This window comes from Neoarius graeffei, chromosome 16 (assembly GCF_027579695.1).
Source record: "Neoarius graeffei isolate fNeoGra1 chromosome 16, fNeoGra1.pri, whole genome shotgun sequence".
Lineage (NCBI taxonomy): Eukaryota > Metazoa > Chordata > Actinopteri > Siluriformes > Ariidae > Neoarius > Neoarius graeffei.
Genome location: NC_083584.1, coordinates 37,386,987 through 37,394,306, shown reverse-complemented (window position 1 = coordinate 37,394,306; position 7,320 = coordinate 37,386,987).

The following is a 7,320-nucleotide window of genomic DNA, read 5'->3' as shown; positions in this document are numbered from 1 at the left end:
CCCGAGTGGTGTTTTGTTATTGGACTTCTGTGCTAGTCACGGTTTGTCCATAATGAACACCATGTTCGAGCATAGGGGTGTCCATAAGTGCACGTGGCACCAGGACACCTTAGGTCGGAGGTCGATGATAGACTTTGTTGTCGTTTCATCTGATCTCTGGCCCTATGTCTTGGACACTCGGGTGAAGAGAGGGGCTGAGCTGTCAACTGATCACCACCTGGTGGTGAGTTGGATCCGCTGGCGAAGGAGGAAGCTGGACAGACCTGGCAGGCACCAAACGTATGGTGAGGGTCTGCTGGGAACGTCTGGCCAAGCACTCTGTTGGGGAGGTCTTTAACTCCCACCTCCGGGAGAGCTTTTCCCAGCTTCCGAGGGAGGCGGGGGACATTGAGTCTGAGTGGACCATGTTCTCTACCTCCATTGTGGACGCAGCTGTTCGGAGCTGTGGCCGCAAGGTCTCCGGTGCCTGTCGTGGCGGCAATCCCCGAACCCGGTGGTGGACACCGGAAGTAAGGGATGCCGTCAAGCTGAAGAAGGAGTCCTATCGGGCCATGTTGACCTCCGGGACCCCTGAGGCAGCTGACGGGTATCGGCAGGCCAGGCGTGCTGCAGCTCGGGCAGTTGCGGAGGGAAAAACTCGGAACTGGGAGGAGTTCGGGGAGGCCATGGAGAAGGACTATCGGTCAGCCTCGAAGAAATTCTGGCAAACCGTCCGGCGCCTCAGGAGGGGGAAGCAGTACTCTGCCAGCACTGTTTACAGTGCGGGTGGGGAGCTGTTGACCTCGACTGGGGACATTGTCGGGGGGTGGAAGGAATACTTTGAGGACCTCCTCGATCCCACCGTCATGTCTTCCATTGAGGAGACTGAGGCTGATGACTCAGAGGTGGACTCGTCCATTACCCAAGCCGAAGTCACTGAGGTGGTTTGCAAGCTCCTCGGTGGCAAGGCACCGGGGGTGGATGAGATCCGCCCTGAGTATCTCAAGTCTCTGGATGTTGTGGGGCTGTCTTGGTTGACACGCCTCTGCAACACCGTGTGGCAGTCGGGGACAGTGCCTCTGGAGTGGCAGACTGGGGTGGTGGTCCCTCTTGTTAAGAAAGGGGACCGGAGAGTGTGCTCCAATTATAGGGGAATCATACTTCTCAGCCTCCCGGGGAAAGTTTACTCTAGGGTACTGGAGAGGAGAATTCGACCAATAGTCGAACCTCGGATCCAGGAGGAACAATGCGGTTTTTGTCCTGGTCGCGGAACACTGGACCAGCTCTATACCCTTCATAGGGTGCTCGAGGTTTCATGGGAGTTTGCCCAACCAGTCCACATGTGCTTTGTGGATCTGGAGAAGGCATTCGACCGTGTCCCCCGTGGTATTCTGTGGGGGGTGCTTCGGGAGTATGGGGTTCAGGGGCTGTCCGGTCCCTGTACGAACGGAGCAGGAGTCTGGTTCGCATTGCCGGCAGTAAGTCAGACCTGTTCCCAGTGCATGTTGGACTCCGGCAGGGCTGCCCTTTGTCACCGGTTCTGTTCATAATTTTTATGGACAGAATTTCTAGGCACAGCCAGGGGCCGGAAGGAATCCTGTTTGGGAACCACAGGATTTCATCTCTGCTTTTTGCGGATGATGTTGTCCTGTTGGCTTCTTCAAACCAGGACCTCCAGCATGCACTGGGGCGGTTTGCAGTCGAGTGTGAAGCAGCTGGGATGAGAATCAGCACCTCCAAGTCCAAGGCCATGGTTCTCGACCGGAAAAGGGTGGCTTGCCCTCTCCAGGTTGGTGGAGAAGTCCTGCCTCAAGTGGAAGAGTTTAAGTATCTCGGGATCTTGTTCACGAATGAGGGAAGGATGGAGCGTGAGATCGACAGGCAGATCGGTGCAGCCTCCGCAGTGATGCGGTCGCTTTACCGGTCCGTCGTGGTGAAGAAGGAGCTGAGCCAAAAGGCGAAGCTCTTAATTTACCGGTCGATCTATGTTCCAACTCTCACCTATGGTCATGAGCTTTGGGTAATGACTGAAAGAACAAGATCGCAGATACAAGCGGCCGAAATGAGTTTCCTTCGCAGGGTGGCTGGGCACTCCCTTAGAGATAGGGTGAGAAGCACAGTCACTCGGGAGGAGCTCGGAGTAGAGCCGCTGCTCCTCCACATCGAGAGGAACCAGCTGAGGTGGCTCGGGCATCTTTTTCGGATGCCTCCTGGATGCCTCCCTGGGGAGGTGTTCCAGGCATGTCCCCCCGGGAGGAGGCCCCGGGGAAGACCCAGGACACGCTGGAGGGACTATGTCTCTCGACTGGCCTGGGAACGCCTCGGTGTTCTTCCCGAGGAGCTGACCGAGGTGTCTGGGGAGAGGGAAGTTTGGGCTTCCATGCTTAGACTGCTGCCTCCGCGACCCGGTCCTGGATAAAGCGGAAGAAGACGAGACGAGACGAGATTGTCGGAGTTTACCCGTCTGTGTTCTCGCTTCTTGAAGGCTGATCTTGTGGCCAATTGTTTTTGAAACAATCTGACTTTCAGTTGTTCGTTCAGTTCTCCATTCATTCACTTCTTCCATGTAAGGGCGAGATGGCAGCAATATCCAGTTTAAAAATAAGACGGCTGCTACATTCACTGTTTTCTTCATACTGTGTATTTCGCCATTACTGTTGGGCTCAGTCAATTACTAAAACCCGGGACGGAACGGGATGTCACTGGTTTTAGCAACAACTGCGGGGAGGTCACTGCCCGAGCGATATGTCCCATCCCGTTCCGGGTTTTAGCAACAACCCTCGGCTCACTCCGGGAGGACTGGTGCAACTGAACTCACTTTCCTTTAAAAAAAAAACATAAATAAAATAAATACTTTCCTTTTCTTGTAGTTTTCTTTTTCTTTAATTGTTGGTACTGCACCCTCTTTCAATACGGGCTTATAGCCAACACTCCTCAACAGATCAGAGGTCTCATATAAGTCTTCAGTAAAATGTGCAGAGCAGAGGTGAGACCACTTCGTAGGCGCCCAATGTGCCTGTGAACTTCTTGCAAAACGCGTCCAAATCTTTGCAGTTTGAACATTCTTGGACCATGAATGCAATGTAAATCCAGCTTCTGTCATGTTGCTGCACCCGCCAGCAACACATCTACGTGGCATGGCGATAAATTAGCTCAAAATGGAGGATTGGAGTTGCAGTCAGCTCTGTGTTTTAGTATAGCAGAAATGGCGATAAGACCGATAGACTTTCTGCTGTGATGTTACAGACGTCAACGTCATTCACTCAGACCGCTACCTATATGAATCACTTTAATCGTAAAAATGACTATCTCATCTCATCTCATCTCCTCTAGCCGCTTTATCCTGTTTTACAGGGTCGCAGGCAAGCTGGAGCCTATCCCAGCTATCTACGGGCGAAAGGCAGGGTACACCCTGGACAAGTCGCCAGGTCATCACAGGGCTGACACATAGACACAGACAACAATTCACACTCACATTCACACCTACGGTCAATTTAGAGTCACCAGTTAACCTAACCTGCATGTCTTTGGACTGTGGGGGAAACCGGAGCACCCGGAGGAAACCCACGCAGACACGGGGAGAACATGCAAACTCCACACAGAAAGGCCCTCGCCGGCCACGGGGCTCGAACCCGGACCTTCTTGCTGTGAGGTGACAGCGCTAACCACTACACCACCATGCCGCCCAAAAATGACTATATTAGATTTATTATTAACGCTTAAAACTATTATTGTGCCATTCTTGAGGTCTCAAGGCATTTATAAACGAAAATGTGGCCATGGCTCTGCGTATATCCTTTAATGTCAAGTGTCAAGCCATGCTGAATCAAGTGTGAACATGAAGTGTCTATTACTGAACTGTAATAATCTTATATGCTTTCTGGATAATATGCGCTGTCAACAACAGTGAAAAGTTCCAAACAATTAAGGTTAGGTGCAGCCACAAATTGTCTAATGTCTGTTTGAACCTGGATGCAGTTATGATCGTAGATAGATGTGTCTCATTTAGAACATTTTACTAGAGCTTGAGTAATAGTTATTCCTGGTATTAAAATCATGGATATGTGAGCTTTTGGCTTAACCCTTTCATCACTGCAGACCGCTATTCCGGTCTCACTGTAGTAGGGAAACCCTTTCTGGAAAAAGTAACACAGTGGTGAAAGGGTTAATCAACACCTCTATTATGGAAAAGGGTATTCATGAACATAACATACTTTAATATGAAATTGATTCTTTTGTCATTGAGCAAATTATATATGACTGAAAGTCCCTTATCCCCAATCCAGACCAATCTTCAGTACTTCAAAGGATTCAAATATTCAGCAAAGGTGTGTGTTTCAATAACTAGAATAAATGATTCAGTGGCTAATCGTTTTAACTGTCAACTCACTTCTCTTTTAACTAGCTCCAGAGTCAATGGGTCAGGGATTTTTTTTTCCTCATGTTCAATTATTTAGAGTCACTTCCACACCATAATCATACATAACATCTATGTTATGATGTGTGAAGCACCATGTTCTAGCAGTAAGTAGGTAATCTATTAGAGAGTGACATCTGTTGTTACCCCACCCCGACTTAGTGATGGGAATTCCAGCTATTTTCAGTGAGAGCAATCAGGTCACCTCCCCAGTATGTGCCAGCTCTTTCAGCTCTATCTATTGATTAATGACTGTTGCTCAGTAAAGTCATACCGTACAACCTTTAGATTATCAAAAATAACTGTATAGTTTGCATCACATTTGTTATAAATGAACTCAAATTTGTTAATGCCAGCTGGCACATGACTTTTGTTGACCTGATGGTTATTTCGGGTGCCAGTGCCCCTTGAATACTTGGAGAGTTGTAAATATGTTTATTGTGTTGTGTGTGGAGCTGATGGGATAAATAAAGGTTGTTGTTGTCAAATAAAGATGAAATCAGCGAGATGAGTGACAAGCTAAGGGAAGAACTGAAATATCTGTAATGCTTTGCGGACATTTGTCCCCTTAGAGGGAAGGGTAACTACAAATCAATACAAAGTGGGAAAAAAAAATCCTATCCTGATGGAAGTGGTCTCTTCAAGGTTTCAATGTCCCTTCCACATCCACCACCAGCATCACAACATCAACTGAGGGAATATTTTTTGTAATAATGATGTTTTACTTGCCAATACAAAGAGAAGTCCAGAAGTCCAACGAACATAAAGGTTAGGGATAGCTGACAATTTTGACCTTGCGGAGACATTTGGCTAGCGGAAAAAAATGGCATTTTTCTAAAATGCTTAAAAACTAAAAAAACAATGCAAAAAACAAACAAACAAAAAACAGCTTTTGGTTACTGAAGTTAATGCTAGGGTTCAATTTGATGTAGTATAGCTTTAATTAATTTATAATTCTGTCTAGAAGGTCCTCACTAGGATAATAAGGCAAATATGTGTGTTTGTGTATGATGGTGGATGGACCATAGCTTTGTGACTTATTAGCCTTGCAGGAAAACCTGTAGTGTGTCTCCAGTGATTAAACAGATTAATATGTACATGACACTGATGACATTATGGAATTGGGCCCCCAGAGCCAAACGTTAAAGCCCTGCTCTTTCTGACACAGAAATATTTTCCATACAGGGAGAATGGGAAAAAGAATGGTGACTAAAATGACCCATATTCACAAATACATTACTCTCACTGCAGTAGAGAGAGAAAGTGCCATATGGCTTCTCCACTTGGGAGATGCCTTGCCTGCATGCTATTGGTCAGTCATCCCTGTGTGAATTCAAAATATTCAGCCATTTTTACCTCATGCACATCATGCACCATGGGAAACAAATGGCACTACCAACATTGGCATGAAATACATGGTGGATAACCTACATGAGTGACACAGTCTGACAACAACAATGTGCAGAAAAATGTAAAAATAAAAACAACATATTTCAGACTAAGCACTGTCCATTTCATGGGTAATAAGACCATATCAGACAGTTGAAAGCAATTAAATACTAAGTGTACAGCATTCATTAATACATTAATGAGCATTTTATTCCATTTCAAATATGTGTTTGTAAAAAAAGAATACATGTGAAGGTCTAAAATAAGATACACTTAAATGTCCCAGCTTGTTATTCAGCTGTTCATCATAAATCATATTATTGAGTAATTACAATGAAAAGTAAAGGAAAAGAAAAAGTGTGAATTTAGACTGATAAAGAAAGTCTGAAACCACCGCCATGTCCTAAGAATTTAATGAGTTAAAGGGGACCAAATTATTCTCTTGATTGATTGATTGATTGATTGATTGATTGATTGATTGATTGATTGATTGATTGATAAATAAATAAATAGGTTTTCTCCCAAGTCTAACACCAATTTCTAGCAACAGTGCTAAAAACACATCCGGTATTAGTAATACTACAACAAAAGGAGAAAAGCCATGTAAGGGGCCTGTAGCTTTTGATTTTTTTTAAAAAAATGTATGGCCACTTAAAAAATGACTCTGCAACAGAGAGCTCTTTCAAAATGCTCAGGTTTTTGTATATTTTAGAAGATGTGATATGGCAGAGAAAATAGACTCCAGGACAGTAAAATGTTTCCCTCCATGAACATGACTGAAAAGTCTGGGTCAGGAGATGCCAATTTACTGTTATTCATAAAAGGTGCATATTTCCATGGTGAGTTTACTAAACTAGAATAAATGATTCAGCTACTAATCATTTGTCTCTCCTCAACATGAGGGTCATTGGGGTAGGGAGTTAAAAATAAAATACCCATTTATAAGGACTACCGTAGCACATCTATACATAATGTTTATGTTATGACTTGTAAAACAACAACTCATTGCATTGCATTTGATATGAAATCTATTTAAATTAATGAAAAATCAGTAGGGTGCCACAAATTTGCATTAATAAATACAGTAAGGATCTCTTTCTTTCTCTCTCTCTCTCTCTCTCTCTCTCTCTCTCTGTTTTAGCCAGCATTAACTTTTTCAGCAGTTTGTGCTACAGTAGCTCTTCTGTGGGATTGGACCATATGGGCTAGCTTTTGTGCCCCATGTGAATCAATGAGCCTTTGACACCCATGACCCTGTCGCCAGTTCACTGCTTGTCCTTCCTTGGACCACTTTTGGTAGGTACTAATCACTGCATACCGGGAACACCCCACAAGATGTGCCATTTTGGAGATGCTCAGACCCAGTAATCTATCCATCACAATTTGGCCCTTGTCAAAGTCACTCAGATCCTTACGCTTGCCCATTTTTCCTGCTTCCAACACACCAAGTTCAAGAACTGACTGTTCTCTTGCTGCCTAATCTATCCCATCCCTTGACAGATGCCACTGTAATGAGATAATCAGTGTTATTCACT